General features: G+C 31.9%; 1 protein-coding gene across 2 annotated transcripts in view; it reads right to left on the minus strand.

The window, feature by feature from the left end:
• LOC146535982 (uncharacterized) overlaps window positions 1-17,001 on the minus strand; it is a 46,659-nt gene extending 29,658 nt beyond the window's left edge. For both annotated transcript variants that reach the window (XM_085191818.1, XM_085191817.1), the window contains exon 1: window positions 16,764-17,001. The gene's annotated coding sequence lies outside the window, so the exon portion shown is untranslated. The remainder of the gene's footprint in view (window positions 1-16,763) is intronic.
• Between the last annotated feature and the right edge of the window lie 3,537 nt (window positions 17,002-20,538).

The following is a 20,538-nucleotide window of genomic DNA, read 5'->3' on the forward strand; positions in this document are numbered from 1 at the left end:
AACGACCAAAGAAAGTTTCTCTTTGATCAAACAGTCCTAATAACCATGAACGTAAGCGGGCTACCGGCTATTAACGATTTTCTAAATTACAATAGAACATAATATGTATAATATTGCTTATTGAAAATATTTATGTATATTTTTTAACAATTATATATCCAATTTATGATATATTATTATCTTTACTGTTTATACTTCTATATCTACAGAAGTAGTGATTTAAATAAAAAAAAATAGTGTTGGATTTGTCGTCATCGGACATTTGTCGAGGAAGAGTATATTATAGCGCGGTTTCCACTGCGAGCCGTCACTTAATGCGCAATACCTTCAGAAGTCGGCGGAATGTGTAAAACGTAGAGTCTTAACACTTGCTTACCTCTGCCTACTCTGCTATTTGCGGGATACAACGTGAAAAAAATGGAAACGAAGCCGCAAATAAAAGCTAGTGTCACATATGAAGTTACGTATTGATTAAGGGAAAACCTGAATATCAAAAGATTCATTATGCAAATAACCTAAGGATATGTAAAGCGAACGTCGTATAAACAAATTTGTTCTTCATTCTCAGATAATGATTAATATTATGTTGATTTTATTTACATACATTTTCACCTTTAATGTGTATATAGCACCATTTTAAGATACACAATATCAAAAATAATTTTTGGCCGTAGACATGTTTACGGGAGCGCGAGTGGGCTTTTAAAAATAACTAAGAAAGTTATATTTAAATTTACTTTAATTAAAATAAGAACAAAGTTATATGTTCTTATAACTAACTTAAAATTAACTTAACTAGTGAATCGACCGAGCAGAAGTGCATGCTCTAATCGACTAAAGAATAAAAATATAGAATAATTAATATTAAAACACTACGTTTGTTTCCCATGGCATGAGGGGATTCGCGTTACATACGCCGAACGCTGATTAGGCGTTTACCGGTACCGTTCTCACGCCATGAGGCAACATAACTCCGTTGATTATGTTTTTATAAATAATAATAGAAAAAAAATGCTTCTGAAACGGGAAAAAACGGGATATACACATATACAAAACTATTACAAAGCAGTCATTTTCCCGATTTTGTTCGAAACAGGAAACAAAATCATTTAAAATTAGCACGGATATACCATTCTCTCTCTAGGGAAATAAACGAAGTTATATAGTGTACTCGTAGTATACTTTTATGAGAACTAGAATCGTATTTATTGTTTTTCAATACAATCAGCGCGGTGGAACTTATGCTTTCAATACTCACCTTGACCGCAATTTTTATTAAAATGGGGCAACATTAAATTATATACTATTATATTTATAAATATCCATATAAATTCTTGTAGATTTTTTATATATATTTTTTATTTTGCATATTTATTATCTAGGATATTACCTTTATCACATTAACTTTTTCATGCACTCTTTCATTTGAAGAAACAGCTGACTGGATTGCGGAAATTAATATATATTCTTGATATATATACCAAAAAAGTCAAGTAATAAAAGATATAAAAGAAATCTTTAGTGCGGCTTCCGCTTTAAAATTCCTGGTTTACATGAAAAGAGCACTTTGCATAGTTGCTAACTTCCCAACTCTCAACGGTCAGGAAATCGCTTGGATCGGGGCGAAACCGCGATTCCCTTTTTAATTTAAATTAGCCTGGCTCTCCACGGAATACGCACCGCTATTAACCAAATCGAAATGCAAAACGACAGGCAATTAGTGACCCCATTCTTTGAGCATTTCCTCTTAAAGATTGATTTTAAACGTTGTTGGATATAAGAAGCATTAGTTAGATTAATCTATTTTGGTATACCAAAATAGATTCAACAAATCTATAGATTTGACTACCAAGTTCATTAGATTTATTTGTTTTTTGTACTTTAGGTTGTGAATAATAAATGTTCTATAAGGAAAGGTCTGCGTGAGTGTGAGTGTGTTGAGTAAATGTGAGTGAGTTGTTGGTTCAATCCCCAATCGGAGGAAATATTTTTATTCATATTCTCGTTCTGGTAACAAAATAAAGAGTGGAACTTGGAAATTGAGCTGGAAGTGAGGAACGGAATGTCTTATACTAGTCTTGTGCCGAAAAGTCATCCTAGATCATATCAAAAGATTAATGTTACATAACTCTGTAATATTTTTTTTATTATAAAAAAAATCGATGTTATAATTGTAATCACATAATAATATATTCTATATAGCCTAAGTAAATTTATATTATAATAATTTTTAACATGACATATAATAGCGTTTTTATTTACTTATTTATATATAATGTTATATATAATGCTATAAAAACTACAATTTTAATGAACAACTAAGTTTAATAATACATTCCGAAGTTACCTACCTACAGCTTTGATATTAAATTATCCGAGAACGTTAATTGTAATTTAATACCACGAAGAAAATATAATGAAGAATTTCCAGGGATGAAAGAGACCTTATGTAGCGGACACAAACTTTATTTGTTTATAACAAACAAATAATTTTTTTCCTATATTTATATTATATTCATTTAAACACTCCAATTCGTGGATTCATACAAGGAGACCATAGCAGATCTGTTCCTTTCAATAAACCTAGTTGTTCTTAGTAATAAATAAATTGTAAGCTTAGCATAATATATGTATATAGTAACGACTTTGTATTATTACATAATAAACATACATTTACTTAATAAATTATTAACATACGTAATAATAATTAGAGTACGAATAGCGCCCACAGGCATCATTATCTAATGAGCCTTAGTACAAACAATTCTTGTAGAGCTTTAGCTAGTAATTTAGTAATTCATTTAAAATATGAGCTATGAGCAATTCTAATTTATTACGTATTTTAACAAGAATATTCCTAATGTATTCAAATGCGAAATTATTTATGGTTGAGTGTTCTGTTACCAAATTCAAGGTCTTTGCAACTTAAGAGAACTGAATGAAGAGAATATTATTTAAAGCAAAAATAGAAATCAGCTTCTTCTTCACCTTCGGCTTCGCCCGTTTAAACTTAAGGGTGTAGTTTTAAGAGGGAGTCATACCAAAATTATCTAGCCTAATACATTTTCTAAGTACTAAACTAAGAACTAGTCAGAGCACAATTATAAGCAAAGCCTTACAAAACCTGGCACTAGAGTGCAAACGTTTATATATTATATATGAACTTACATAAACTTACGTATAATTTCTTATATCAAAGGCATTCACTTCTCGTTAATTAATTTTCATGCAAACGAATAAAACATATGAAATAAACATAACTCAAAGTAATGGAAATCTAGATGGAAGCTTTGAAGAATGGTCGAGATTTTTATTAGTTCACGACCCGTCCCGTCGCGTAGATATACAGACATACATATATAATATGTATGTACAAAATCTTTACACAAATTTGTCCATGTGTTATTTCAATGTAGATATAATATGTAAAGTTTCATCTAAATCAGTTCAGTAGATTTTGCGTGAGAATAGAAGCTAGCATCCACCTCAAAAAAATTTAAAAAGCACACTGTATTGGGTAGAGTGTTTCTCTGAAAAAAAACGGAGAAGAGAGGAAAAAAACGGTATTTCCCGATTAGGGATCGAACGCACTACTATAGTCATATGTACATAAACTCAGATAATTTCCAACTGGCTACAATCGTTTTAATAAATATATATATTTTTTTAATTTTACAAAATTTAGAAAAATATGATAAATTTCTCATCACAAATCGCTCTCATGTCATTAAATTCGACGAGATCAGAGATTAGCGGACAAACGGGATCGCGTGCTCTGAATATGTAAGGGCGGCTTAGCTAGCCCCGCCGTTGCCATACACGACTCTTTAGTTATATGAAATTAACTTTTTTTAGTATATCGTTTTTTACCTATATATGTATCTACATTTATAATAGAATGATTATAGATATCTTTTCATATTACAACTATCGTGGCGCATTGTATTTTTGACTGTAAAGATGAGTTTTGAAGTTTTTTCAATTCCCCGCTGCGGTAAGACACCACGGCGCTCAGGTCCGCCAATCAATACCTCGAAATTAGAAGTAAAATGAACATCTTGTCAATATTAGTTATTATCTAAAAACTGTCGTGGCGCCGCGGCACACATCTAAATATTAACGCGACGATTGTGTATTCGAACTATTTCCATTTCCCCGTCCTGATAAGAAGACAAAGTGCAGCGCTGAGTACCGCAATGACGGCCCCAAGGAACTAATTTTAAAAATAGTATGGCACCGGGTATTTGCTGTACTATTTTTAAAACTAGCTGTTAAGTTCCTTTTTGCTTTTATTTAAAACGCGCGGAGCGCGTAGCCAAGTATTTTTACAAACAAAACTGGCGAGCAGCACCGTGTGTTATTTTACACGAACCATTTGAAGCCACTTTTTACCTATTCGTAACTCAAAAACTATTCCACCTAAAGCTGTCATATTTGGCTCAAATATTTAGACCCCCTACCTGTATACGTGCATTAAATTTCATAAACACAGCTCAAACAGTTATTTAGATAATGACGTCCAAAAATCGTAAATTTTTAGGAGGGTGACTGACCTATAGACCTTAATGTTAACCAAGTTCCAGATGATCTAGAATGGTGAAATTTAGCATCCGGTTAAGTAATTGGGTGTATGTCAAGGGAAAAATCCGAAACTAGTATTTTTTTAATATTTTCTTATAATTTTTCAATAAATAGATTCAATTAGGAACATTTACTTATAGCGCCTGTAATGAAAGCATAGCAATCAAAGTTCATGATAATTGATTTTTAGGCTTAGCGCCTGACAAAAAAATAAGAGCAATGCATTATTTATATATGTTGCTTTAATTTATGTCACGCGTTAGTAAATATTTTATTTGTTATGGAGACTAACTTCACTATTACTTACGTAAGCCATCTAAAACAACACGATGCTTTCAAGTATATTCTAAGATAAGATATGTCTCCATTTGTAGCTGAAAATGCCTCTAATTTATGTCCTGACAAAGCCTGCCTTCATGTGGACTTCAAGGGCTTCACGTAAAAATATAAAAATATAATAAATGGTTTAACATCCTTCATTATTATTTATTATAATTTAAGCATATGTTTTAGTACTTATTATACTAAGAGTATTGGCATAGTCGATTAACGTATTTGATATTAAATTATTATTACAATATTTAAGTACTAAGTCCTATATAAGATCCTATAAGGGTTCTGTTTTATTGCTTTCGAGGTACAGAACCCTAAAACAGAAAAAAATACACAAAAAAATAAATATAAAAAAAAATAATTATATTGATAGAAATATATATAAAATTTAATAATAATATACTATCTGTAAGGTCAGTCGTGGCACAGGGGCACAAAGTGTGACTGTTAAACCGACTGGTAGTGAGTTCGATTCCCACTCGAGGAAATGAAATATTTATTTAAACTTATATTTCCATTTCTTCGCTCTGGTGTCGAGGCAAGGCGCGGCGGAGAGTTCCGCGACTCAACACGCAATGCCTCCAGAATTCGATGGAAAGTGGGGTTATTGAGTGTATTAACACTAGGTTCCCTCTGTCTACTCTGCTGTGTGCGGGATACAGCGTGAAGCTGATTTTATTTTTAATTTGATATATTGTCAGCCTACCAGCTATCTTAACAGAAGTAATTGTAAAGTAATTATTAACAGTAAAAATTTAAGTAATCTATATATATAAAAGGACTTATCCTCACTGACTGAGGTAAGACGCACGCACAGCCGTAACCGCTGTGCGTAGAAACGTAAAATTTGGACAAAAGTTTACTTTCGTAATCTGGACATCCACTAAGAAGGGATTTTGAAAAATTTTAACCCTAAAGAGGTGAAATAGGGGCTCAAAGTTTGTATGGAAAAAAATTAAATCGGCACCGATTTTTATAAAATTTGAAATGTAGATTTTTAAAAGTATTTAATTGAACACGTGTTTCATCATTTTCTAGAATTCTCCCCCTAAGGGTGCAAATAAGGGGTTGAAAGTTTGTATAGGTTTTTTTTTAAATCGTCTCCAATTTTTATAAAATTTGAAATTCAGACTCTTAAACGTATATAATTAAACACATGTTTCATGGTTTTCTAGAATTCACCCCCTAAGGGTGCAAATAAGGGGTTGAAAGTTTGTATGGGAAAATTTTTAAATCGCCACCGATTTTTATAAAATTTGATATTTAGACTCTTAAAAATATTTAATTGAACATATGTTTCATGGTTTTCTAGAATTCACCCACTAAGGGTGCAAATAAGGGGTTGAAAGTTTGTATGGAAAAATCTTTAAATCGCCACCGATTTTTATAAAATTTGAAATTTAGACTCTTAAAAATATTTCATTGAACACATGTTTCACGGGTTATTAGAATTCACTTTTAAATACGCAAGCGAAGCTGCGCGCGTCCGCTAGTTGTTAATAAAAAAATAAGAGAAAAAAAGAGAAAATTAAAAATTACTTAAACAAAATAATAAAAAATAAATAAATCCGCTTTACGATGTATCCCACACATAGCGGAGTAGACAGAGGGAACCTAGTGTTAAGACACTCAGTTCCCCTCTTTCCATCGAACTCTGGAGGCATTGCGTGTTGAGTTATTCCAATAAAATAATATAATTAATAATAAATATATCAGATTTCTAAACGCAGCATACATTAATTACTTTCTAATCTGACAACTGTCATTTAATCAACAAAATAATAACTATAGTCGAGATTCATAGATAAATATAATCTATTTTAATATATAATTAAATATCATCTTAAGAGTAATAAAATATAATATTATTGACCATAATAAAAAAGTAAATACCTAATTATATTACATATATTGTATTGTACGAAGGCGCTCATATTTTAATGGTTTTTTGGCCTAGGTTTCATGATTTTACTGGTTTTAGGAACACTTGTGAAAACGGCAGAGAACGAAGTCGACCTTGGGATCATATCAATTCAGATTGGTACCGTCAGCACTTAATAAACTTATTGTTTATATTTTTTCCAAGACATGTTGAACAATGAGTCGTACAATAGAATTGCTTGTGGTTAAACAAGAACCTTACACCGAATTGTTCCAATGCCTCCCGATGGGAGCTGTCTCTTCCATGCTATTGCATATTCTTTGTTTGAGCGTATTGATATACAACAAACTTATAAATTGCGCGAGACTATAGTAGAGTACGTATGTCGTAACTGGAATGATTTAAGTATCTACACTAGCGCTTGAAACGGGAATCCTTACTCTTCTAAAGAAGACATGCTTTGCTTAACTACGTACGGAGCTACTTCCGAAATAAAGGCTGCAGTAAATTTGTACAGTACTAGCGGACGCGTACTTGCTTATTGCTTAGGGATGAATTCTAATAAACTTTGAAACACGTGTTCAATAAAATATTTTTAAGAGTCTCAATTTCAAATTTTATAAAAATCAGTGGCGATTTAAAGATTTTTCTATATAAAATTTTAACCCCTTATTTACACCCCTAGGGGATGAATTAAAATAAACCACGAAACTTATATTCAATGAAATATATTTAAGAGTCTAAATTTCAAATTTTATAAAAGTCGGTGGCGATTTAAAGATTTTTCCATACAAACTTTCAACCCCTTATTTGCACCCTTAGGGGGTGAATTCTAGAAAACCATGAAACACATGTTCAATTAAATATTTTTAAGAGTCTAAATTAAAAATTTTATAATAATCGGTGGCGTTTAAAAGATTTTTCCATACAAACTTTCAACCCCTTATTGGCACCCTTAGGGGAAGAATTCTAGAAAACCATGAAACATGTGTTCAATTAAATACTTTTAAGAGTCTGAATTTCAAATTTTATAAAAATTGGTGCCGATTTAAAAAAAAATCTATACAAACTTTCAACCCCTTATTTGCACCCTTAGAGGGAGAATTCTGGAAAACGATGAAACACGTGTTCAATTAAATACTTTTAAAAATCTAAATTTCAAATTTCATAAAAATCGGTGCCGATTTAATTTTTTTTCCATACAAACTTTGAACCCCTATTTCACCCCTTTAGGGTAAAAATTTTTCAAAATCCCTTCTTAGTGGATGTCCAGATTACGAAAGTAAATATCTGTCCAAATTTCACGTTCCTACGCACAGCGGTCACGGCTGTGCGTGCGTCTTACCTCAGTCAGTGAGGACAAGTCCTTTTATATATATAGATTAAGATAGAAGTGTATTATCACAATGGTGTCCTACTTGGTTTATTCGGCGAACAGAAATGTCCTTACTCTAAACTATGTTTTAAAAAGAGCAACTATTGAGTTTCTTGCCGTAGTAGCTTCCTATAGGAAAAGTACTTGTAATGGCCAAATTGAATAAAGAATATTTTGATTTTGATTACATTATAAACCTTTCTACTTATGATTTCTGTACAAAAAGTAATGATATCCCGTCAAAAACATAAATGTAAAATGAAAGCCAAGTTCAGTAATAAAACATATGCTTTCAGCGATAAAAGGAGTGAGATGTAAATGTATGCCAAGTTCAATGGTCAGTCCTGAAATTTATTTTTAACAATATAAAATATTTTATAACAACTGAAAATGTCCATTCTTCTTACAACTTGGAGACTTTATTTATGTGTAATATCTGACTTGGCCAGTTTTCAAATTAATTTACATCGATATAAATAAATGTATTCAAATTCTGTTCTATTCAGATTCTATTGTAAATTTATATGAAAACTGGCCAAGTCAGATATTACACATAAATAAAGTCTCCAAGTTGTAAGAAGAATGGACATTTTCAGTTGTTATAAAACATTTTATATTGTTAAAAATAAATTTCAGGACTGACCATTGAACTTGGCATACATTTACATCTCACTCCTTTTATCGCTGAAAGCATATGTTTTATTACTGAACTTGGCTTTCATTTTACATTTATGTTTTTGACGGGATAAACATTGTCACCAATATATTCTGCAATGTATATAATACTACAGAAGCATAATAAAGAAGTTACAGAGAAAAAAGTTGTAATAAACTTATAACAATCACTAAATCTAAATAGGGTACAGAAACAAAGTTATATGTTATAGGGAAAGATGCTGTTTCTTACATCAAAATAAGACGAAAAACACAAAAGGCGTTCGTTTTAATACAAGTATAAGTAACTATTGTAACGAATCTCTTTTACCGAATGCTTGGTTCTCAAATGATTCCAGATTTGTCACAAAAGAGTGGATATATGAGGTATAAATAAGTATACGCCGATATAATGTTGATATGGTTAGGTCACTAACTTAACGGGAAGTACCCATAGGTTTTGATTTTGCGGAGAATTACATACTAAATGCAGCAAGAATTATGCATAAACGTTCATACTTTTACGTTTATTACGATTACGTTGCCTTAGAAGCTTACTATTTCTGTGCTCAAAGGGACTTGAGATCCAGGATATTTGATATTCATTTCTGCTTGGACCTAGATGCGAACTTAAGACAAATGATGTCGAGACGGACAGACTGACATCAGAAGTCATTAATCGTGATTGAACATTTTCCAGCTGATGAACCTCAGTTTAGTGTTTTACTTGGCAAATAAGAGTAATTAAAAATTTATTAAAAAATGTTTGTGAAGAGAGTGTGAAGCTTAAACAATAACCATACCATATCCGTACCATAATTCTATACACCACCTGTTGGCATTTAAATTTATTTGGCCAATTTACCTATGTATAATACTCCCTAAATGGAGATTGAATTTATAACCATTGTACGACAGTTAACTCTATCCCACTGCATCACAATGGCTATATGCTCTCTTACAGCTCCACATTATACATAAGAATTCCTTGTAACGTCCCAATTCCATATTCAGGTTTTTATGTAAAAATATAAAAATATATATGGAGAAAGAGTGTCTTAACACTAGTTTCCGTCTGCCTACCCTGCTACGTGCGGGATAGAGCGTGAAGCTTTGATTTTTTATTTCTTACCGAAAAAAAATGTTAAGCAATCAAAATCATATTTTGTTCCCTACATGCCTATACTCGTATAAACGTATGAAATATTTGTTTACAGCAAAGTTACAACGAAGTTATTTACTTACTTTTTCCGAGTTCTGATTCGCATAATTTTATTTTCAAATTTGATGTAAACAGGCCCTAATTTCGCGCTTCTACTCGTATATTAGTCGTATTGTTTGTTTTTTTACTTCACGCTGCATTTAGCGGGGTAAGCTAAGAGAACATTAAAAATATTCATTTTCTCGATCTGTTAAGTAAGTAAAGTCGTCCCCATGTTTCCTCAGGCTACCCAACTATGTTCCAAACATCATCCAGAAAATATAAAATAAATTAATAATAATATACTACGTACTATAATATAGAGCACACTATATACTAGAAATTGGCAACTTAAGCCAAAGATTGAGTGGTTTCTGAATAATGCCTTCTGCAAGTGAACTGGCGTCAGAATACCAATTATGTTCAAATGCTAGGTCACTCATGTTAGGTCAACAAGCCCACATGTAACACTCGACGTTTGATATATCTATGCAGTGAATACACTGGATATATGTATATACTCACATATATTGATGAACGTTCTTACAAAGTAGAAAGGTACAAAAGTAAGAAGAATTTGTACAAAAAGATAAGGTAACTAAGTAAGGTAATAGGTGACTAAATGAAGTAGTAGAAGCGTCTGATTGTGTTTTTGAAGGTTGCACTCAGGGAGACAAATTATTTTCATTTTTTGTTCTTGTAGCATAAAATAAAATCAAAATTCCAACAGGAAACAGAGAATAGAGTGTCTTGACACTAGGAGCGGTCTACCTAAGTATACCTATACTAAATAAGTAAAGTTAAGCTAAATATTTTATCCTATAAAAGCTTTTTGCAAATAATCTTAAAAGAGAAATTTAAAATATTGTATTGTTTAGTAGTCGGTCATCAAAGTCTTAGAATTCTAAAGAAATGTGAATAACGACTGTACATTTCACTGTACAATAACAACAAAGTAAAGCAAAAGAGAAGTACAAGGCACTTCACCTCACTCAAGTACCATTATTTTTCTAACTTACGAGACATTGCGTTAATGGTAGTACTCGACGCCGTGCTTTCTCTGACGAGACATATAGTATATTTCTATTCATTCCCCCAACTGGGATCAAACCCACAACCGTCAAGATTACAGTCAGTCGCTGTCACTTTGCACCGTGACAGTCTCTTCACACCCTATATATGCTTTTATTTTACTTAGCTACTGTTAATTATTTCTTTAATATCAACATGTCAGCGATCTCCACTTACTTTGTTATAAAGTGCCTCACTTTGAGCTCTCATCCCTTGATCTAGAAGCGGGTAAATATTTAAACACGTTATACATTCATCTCTTTAGAATTTCAATCATAATTTATGTTTTCAAAGCATTTCTTTGTTGAATTAAAAAAATAATGTTATTCTTAAATTGTATTTGCGAAAAAAAACATCTGGTATGATTTTGTAAGAAAATATTAGTTATTACCATTTTTATTTTTAGCGGACTGGTTGAGTTCCACCACAAAATTTATAATATTTAAAAATTGATCGAGACCTGGAGAACAAAAAATAGAATATATTACCTACAAACCGTTTTATTACTTTTTTACTGGACTACGGTAAAAAAACTTACAATCACTTCTATTTATAAAAAATATTGGAAAAAAAAAATATTTATTTGTTATATTATATTCTTATTGAAGTACAAATTGCTTCATCCAACCATCTGAGCACGATTTTCATTATTTTCCCCAATCACGTTTCCTTTTAGTTCCATCTTATCGCGTATCTTCATTTTACTTTTTATCATTAATCATTACATCTCTTATCATTCGCCAGTGCTCAAATAAATTACTCTTTTACATTTAGGATTTACCTCTTTAAGAATAAAACGAATGATAATTTCAGAATTACTTTAGTAATTAATTAGTTGGGTAATAAAGAATAGGCCCTAACTAAACTCTGTGAACATTCGTATTTCAATTATTTGCCCGTTTGGAGATGTTTACATTTTAGGTCTACGTCGGCTACAGCCTACGAGATGCTACGGCGATATTCATTTGTTAAATGACTGCATCATGTAGAGGTCTAGACCGGAAAAAGATTTCATTTTTATATAATCATTTTTTCATTTTTATTTTATATAATCATTTTTTCAAGCTTGATCAAATCTTCTACTATCACGATTTCAGTCAAATAATATGAATATTCATCCAATTATTAAAAAAACTTTAGATTTATTATTACAATTATTTAAAAATATATAGTGAATCTTTGATCAAAAATTGTTTTTTTACGATTTTTCACACATTTCCTTATGAGACGTAATTATATAACTTAGTTAAATTAATACAAAATTTAAGCACAGTATCTAAATGTAAACGCGATGGTACCAGCTCGGGGGAATAATTATTTATTTACACTTTCTCGCTCTGGCAAGACATGACACGGTCTTAAGTTTCGTCACGTGACACGCTAAATGAAAGAAAGCGTGAATCTAGAAAAAAAGGATAAAAATCGAATCTATAATAACAATGTTTCCACTGAGCAACGATTCTTCTAAGCATTTTCGAAACAATGCAATTTAATTAGTTTCTTATTATCGGTGAATATGAGAACCTATTGTTGTTTATAATACATTTTTGTTATTAAAACTCGTTTTCAGAGTTTTAGCAAACAATAGAATAAAACTAATTAAAACTATAGTATCGATAGTTATAGCGTTGCGACGCATAATTGGCACTTCTGAAGTGAAGGTCGCGAATTCGATGAAAAGAAAATGTTTTTATTTTACAAAAAACATTTTTTTTAAGAATATACTCTTTTTAAGTTGTTTCTAGAAATAAAAAAAGGCACGACTAGCCTTCACAGGATCACAAATTGTGACTGTAAACGCGGCTGGTTGTGAGTTCGATCTCCACTCGAGGAAGTCAAATATTTATTTAAATGTATATTTTTACTTCTTCGCCACTCAATATGCAATGCCTCCAACGGAGTGTCTTAACACTAGGTTCCCTCTGTCTACAATACTGTGTGCGGGACACAGCGGGTTTTTTATAAAGGTATAGAAATATACTACATGTTTTTAATTATTTGTGTAGTCCGGTTTTTTTTTATTTTATTACTTTTTTAAGCAAAACTCTTAAAATTATTCGTAACAAAATATCTAGTGTTCCTCACTTTCCGCTCAATTTTAGTATATGGCGGAACTCAGTGACGTGCTTTGGCGTATCACAAGAGCGGAGAAAGCAAAATATTTAAGTAGGAATCGAATCCACAACCGTTGAACTTAAAACTTGAACAAAAACATTTATTTAAATTTTTTAACAAAGCTCATTTATATATCAGTGTCTACTTTAAAAAATACAATTACATTTCTAACTTTATTTGAAAGAGCAGCTGTGTTTAAACGAGTTTTGCTTTGTTTTAAAACGTGAAATTTTTCTTGATGAAAAAGAATTAATTATTCTCCAGATACTTTTAATAAGAACATAATATATTAGATTTTAAAATCGTTTCTTTAACTGGTATACCTAATCCATAAATTACAAGTCAGTTTTTTAACTTCACGTATTCCCATAGAGCTGAACGCCGCACTTTGCCTCGCGACTTCAGAACGAAGAAATGAAAATATGAAATATTTCATTTACTCGAGTGAAAATCGAACCCACGACCTGTCGTATTGACACTCGCATACTTGTGCCGCTGTTCCACGACCGGCCTCTGAAGTCATTTAATTTTTTAATTACTTTTATTACTGATCACTGCGCCATAATGGCGTACATGTAAGCTATCCTTCAAAACTTAAAGCTATGTACGTTAGAAATCGCAAGCCAATGCGTACATTTACGTAACAGTTTACAAAGTGGGGGCACAACACAAAGTGACGTAATTTCGTAGAGCCAGAGGGGACGTGGCGTTTAATGCGAGTAATTACACACAGTAGACTTGTTGCTTTTGTGAACATAAAGGTATTCTTTGGTTTTTGTGTTAGTATAGATTTGAACATATTTTTAATTTTATTTTTATGTTGTATCTCTAGATAAATGATGTTGAACTCTATCACTCAAAACGCAATGCCTCGTAAATTGAGCGTTGCTTGGAGAACTTAGTGCTTTAACACTAGCTTCTTCTATCTGTCGACCTTTCCAATGCGGGAGCAAGAAGCTCATAAATACATAGAACGTTACATAGTACAAAATAAAATCCCTTTCACAGATGAACTTTTAAAACTATCATTTTTCTTAACGGTATTAGTATTCAGGTACGAATAATATAAAAATAATTTCCATGAGTGGTATACGAACCTAAAATGATCACAAAAATGGTCTTTACAAACATACAAACACTCATGCTAAATCCCATCAAATCTTAAGACTACTAGTCTTATTAATACATTGTAATTCGCCGCTAGCATTAACGTCTCCGTACTCGCAAGTACCGGGTCATTTCATATGTATAATAAATGTTCATATATGATATGAGTATAATGCCAAAGTACTCGTATCTACTTGTATGAAAATTATTCCTGAAAAAATACTTTACGAGAGCTCAGCCTAAAGGAATTGGACATTATTTTTTTTATTACTTTAGACGTTACGAATACATCGTATAGTTCACATAATTTTTCTTTCATATAAATAACTTTGCTAAGACAAAGATATATAATTTTTAATTAATGATTAGTCATTCATTACCTCGAATTGGGGTTGAACCTACAACCACCGCGTGCTTAAGACAGACAACTGGTCTCACTATAAAACCATGGCTTCATATATTTATCTATCCAAAAATATGAATAAATAAAAAACTATACATGTTTAGGGATTGTAAAAGAATCATCTATTATTCTGCTGGCATTCTTTACTTATTTATGCTGTCATTGACGGCAGAAGTAACAGCCAAATACTACAAGGGAATATTGAAATATGAAAGATTTATTCTTATATTTTTTTGAATGAGAGTACATGGAAAGGACACTTTTCAGGTTCCGTTTGTCTACCGTGCTATACGCGAGATACAGTGTGAGCTAAAAAAATAAAAAAGGGGTTTTATACGCTAAGACACATTTACGTACATATTTACAAAAACATAAGTTTACTCAAGCCTATCGGCGTGTTTCAGCGAAAGCAAACAAAATCATGGAAAGCTGATAGCTGATAGTTATATGGGTCGAGAGGTCGAGAGGGTTTACGGCCGCGACGCAACTAGTCTGTAATTTTATCATATTCATGCGTGTGTACTTGACTTTGACTGTACGATGTCTCCTTTGAGCTTAAAGCTTTACGCTATATAAAAATAGCCTCGTAAAAACATAACTTAATTGAAATATGTCTGAATTGCGATGGTTTGTTTGTTTGTTAGCTTCATGATATACACACACACAGGATAGGCAGTGGGAACCTAGGAACCTAGTGTTAAGATACTCCGTCCCCATTAATATACTTCCGTTGTCCATTTTTCGAAAAATTCTATAGGCGTAGCGTGTTAAAGGGCGGAACGGAAGTGAAATAATGAAAGTATTTAATATTTGATTTACTTGATTGGGAATCAAACCATCAACCTGTCGGATTTACAGTCGCACACTTGTGCCACCACTGGCCTCATCTATCTATTAATCTGAAGGTTGTAAATTCAAATATTACTATATATTGCCTACCACTAAATGATATTAGATTTTTTCTAGATATTACCAGTAGCTTATACATACACTTGTATGTAATTATAATCTAATCTATATACATTCTTATCTCCATTATCATATCTATTGTTGTACTCTTCCTCTGTTACCATCCTTCTTGATCAAATATAAAAAAAAACGTATGACAAATCTTCACCAGTGTTTTTTTATCTCTGATAGCATTAGCAGAGGAGATCTAGTGTTAAGATACTCCTTTCTTGACTTTTTGCCCAAATTCGAGATACTGCCTGCTGAGTGAGGGAACTTAACACTACTCTACCTACCCCTATTAATTCCCCCACGTGAGGACTAAACCTGCTATAATCACGCTTGCAGTCATATGCTGCCACTGCGCCACGAGGACTTCAATTATTTCAATAGAAATCACTTAGTAGGCAGGCTTAGTACGCTTCTCATTATAATTAGACAAACATTATTAATATACTTAGTGACCTACTATGTTATGATCGCACTAAAAAATATATGCGACGCGCGTGGTCAGTTTTACTTGAAATTAAATGTTCTATGAAAACATACTTCATAATATTTGACCTACATTACATTTAAAATATAAAAATTATAACGTGCTTAACTTTTTTATAATATGAATGTTATAATAATTATCAACGTACCATATAGATGTACATACAAAACACGGGGCCGCCTAAGTTGATGGTTGTGGGTTCAATCACCAATCTCCTCAATTGATTTTACCAATCAACACGTAATTTTCCAAATTCAAGTGAAAAGCGGAGAATGAAGTGTCTTAACACTAACGTCTCTCTGCCAATACGGTTATACGGAAAGAAACATAAAGCTGTAATACATTTACGATCTCATTTCGTTTCCTAAAATAGCATTTTATTTATTCTTAACATCATAAATTGGAATTTCCTTTTTGTATATACCTAACCATTAAAAAAAACGTATTCTTGTTTTCTGTGGCATACTTATAACATAAAGACAATATTTAAAAAAGTTTATATAAAACTAATTATACATTTTTTAACGAATCTTAAGCTTCTAAATGCTTTCTTGAAGCACTTTTGATAGTTTTGCATAATATATATCTTTTACTCACCAATTAACAGAAGTGACAGTGACGAGCTTACGAAAGCTAGCCGATGACATACACTTCCCACATGGTTATTTATCTATCGAAAAGAGGCGGACACGTTAACACAAAATATATTCACAAAAAGGACTCTACACTCAAATATATTTAGAAATTTCGCAAATTTCAAAACAATGCTTAAGTTGTAAATAGTTTATCGTTCGTTTATAAATATTAATTTTTCCAGGACACGTCCTCCCTCGCTGAAAGTCGCGATTGCACTGACGGGATGGACTGGGTAAGGTGCGTTCACACTTTCAGGATTTTGTAAACAAATCCTGCTGACTGAAACGATTTTCTTGCGTATGTTGTTTATTTTGTATTTATATATATTCTTGGATTGGTTTTCAATAATAAACTGAGGATATATACTAAAATTTTATGATAAAAATAATTAATATATAAGAAATGTCCTAAATGCATAAAATATGCATTTAGGACATTTCTTATATGGCGTTTCGACCGTGGGAGTTGAGCACAAAATTATGTCGCTAATGTCACGTTGTATGGAAACCACATGAAGGAGAATGAACTAATATACCGATTCCGGTTTCGCCCGCTGACACTACATTGATATATTATGCATTTTTATACATACCATATGGGTACGATATGGGTACCTTCAAGAAGCGCGTCTATCTCCACCTCAAAGGCCGGCAACGCACCTGTAGCTCCTCTGGTACTGCACGGGGTCGTGGGCGGCGGTGATCACCACCAGGTGACCCGAACGCTCGTTTGCCTTGTCCTTTATCCATAAAAAAAAAAAAAATACTAACTTGAGTTTTATACTTTGTTGCAGGTAAATATGTGAAGCTGCTTTTTTTTTTGACAAATTTGTATAAAAATAATTTAAATTTATATTTGCATTTCTTTACTCTGGTGTTGGTAGGAGCAAAGCGCGGCGTTGAGTTCCGCCACTCAATATCCAATGCCTCTAGAATTCGACGTAAAGTTGGGAACGGAGTGTCTTAACACTAAGTTCCCTCTGGCTATCCTGCTGTGTCCGGGATACAGCGTGAAGCTGATCAGATCTTTTATATAAAACCGACGATTTAACTACCTATATATCGTCACTAAAATTCTGCGACATGTGACGACCCACTAGGCTTGGCTTGGATTTTCACGTATGAGTTGATTTGGTACGGACTGCCAAGTGACGAATTAATGATGTGGATAATTTTTAAGGTAGAAAATTTATTAAATTGATATAACTTTTATACAAGGCAGTGGTGTAAAAATAATTCTTATTCCACAATGATTATAGAACTCAAAGAAATTTAGACGAATATTTGAATTTCAAAGCAAAAAATATATAATTACTAAGGCCATTTGAAAGTTAATAAAAAAAAAATTATAAACAAGATAAAATTCAAACTCAATGTAAACCTTCGAGTGACGTTGATTGAAGTCGAACATTGGAGACAGTGAAAATTGTCAGTACGTCTCTAATTTGCATTCACAGATCAAATTCTGAAGGAGAGTGATTGTCACAATGTATATTGTATGTATTCATTATTTACATATATGACCTACACGCTCACGAATATATCAGAGTAGGCAGATGGTGTCTAGTGTTAATACTCTCCTTTCTCTACTTTCCGCACGAAATAAAGACATTGCATGTTGATTTATGAAATTCAACGGCCTAATTTTGCATGCCAGAACGAGAACAAATGAACGAACTCACAACCGTCATGCCATTCAGACGTTGCTCCACTGCGCCACAATGTAAAACAAGAATAATATAAATAAAAGAGTAATATTATACAAATCTAGATATCTTCTCGATAGCCTAAAATCTTCACTGAGATAGCTAAATTCCAATACTATTTATTTGATGTCTACTTGTTTGTACTGTTTTGAACTTATATTTGGCAAAGCTGGTTTTTTTCTCGACGTAAAAACTAAGTTCTTTGAGATTTTAGTCTCAAAGCAAATATTATCTTAAACGAATTCATATATATTTAAAATGATGATTTCAAAGAATGTCTTTATTTATAGTATTAAACAATACAGTATTTTTATTTTCGCAGGCTTCGACAAAGAGAACTTTCTGCTTGAACTTGAGGTATTTAGACCACGCTCTGGTATTGTCCCGATTAAGAGTCGCACCTACTACTACTGCGTTTACACCCGACCGCTGTCTAATGGGGACGGAGAGTAAGGCTAGATGAAATAAAGCGTAGAACTGAAAAAAAATCGTAAAGAAACTCTTGTTTAAATAAGTAACGTAATTAGTTAGTAATATTTGCATATTAATAACATTAAAATAAACAAGATTAGATATAATATGATTTTCAATCTTTTTAATATCAGTAGGATGAATATTTAAATGCTCTTAACAATGGGAACAAAATATAGCAACATCATATTTTGTATTAAAATATTACAAAGTATAGATGAAGACCTACATACAACTGATTGAATTTTCCGCTACCATAAATGTATTGTTAAAAAAATACTTAATTTCTACCTATATTGTGGACAAGAAAATAAAATGAAAGAGCAGCCTTCTGATTTAAAAATTTTATCTATAAATAGCTAGAATTTATAGGCACGTGAAAATTCTGGGTTATTGGTTTAGAGTTTTTTGGGAGAATGCAATATAGGAGCTCTGAGACTCAGTGGAAAACGCGATCGAAGTAAATTCGAATCTTACTCGGTGTAATATTTTTATTTCGGCGTTATATTCATATGTAGAGATCACATATAAAATAACTACATAGATATGACCATATGTCAATTAACTTAAGATTTTTTCAGTAAAACGGATGTAATAATAACAAATCAAAACTGAAGAGATTAATTAAAATCTTCAATGAAAAGCTTTGTTCAATATTCAACAAGTGCTATAAATGCCGAGATTTAAATTACTTTTTCTTTTAAACACTTTTCACAGTTCAGTCTCTCAAAGAAATAAGGGTGGATTTCAGTAGGTATCTCTTGTAGAATATGTACAATAATATGTCTAATATACTTTTAGCGGACTCGATAGAAACTTACTGTTTAGTTTTTTTTTTTGTTTTTGTAAATATATAATGTAAATATAAAATATATATAGGAATATTAGTGAGTGTGTCTAAAATCTTGTTAGCTCAATTTGACCCACTTCCCCAGTGTCGGATTGAACTGGAATTTGGGTTACGACTTCAGTTCTGATGACAATGAAATTTCGTATAAGCAATCGCAATAAAATGGCGGATTACAAATTTTTGCACAACCCACCTAACATAGCTATCAAATTGGAGGGCTTGCTTTGTACAATACCCCATAAAATTAATAAAAGCTTGTTTTTAAAAAAGTTTTTTTTATATTTTATTTAGTTACGGCTTTGTGTCGGAAGAACCGGGTGTTAAAACATTCCGTTCACCACTTTTCTTCTTTTCTCACAACTTCTAGGCATTCTTACCACAGCGAATAAAAAAGTACTCTTGTGTGTGTTCATTTAGTGCTTATTATCAGATCAGAAAGATTAAAAAGATAAATATAAAATATATAAAAAATCCATAAAAATCATTATAATATCTTCAGAAACGTTGTGCAATAGTTACTTTACGTTGTGAAAAGTTTAATTTTACTTTCGACCGACTTTTTACAATCACCGTTTGAAAATCTTACTAAATTAAAATGGGCATTTAAATTGTATCACTTCGACGATTTATATGAATTTTTAATTTACCAGTATTATAATGCGGTTAAAAAGAAATTATATTTTTAGAACATTACTGTATAAGCTCCGATA

This window comes from Heliconius melpomene, chromosome 10 (genome assembly GCF_056956725.1).
Source record: "Heliconius melpomene rosina isolate 202511_hmr_F chromosome 10, ASM5695672v1, whole genome shotgun sequence".
NCBI classification, from domain to species: domain Eukaryota; kingdom Metazoa; phylum Arthropoda; class Insecta; order Lepidoptera; family Nymphalidae; genus Heliconius; species Heliconius melpomene.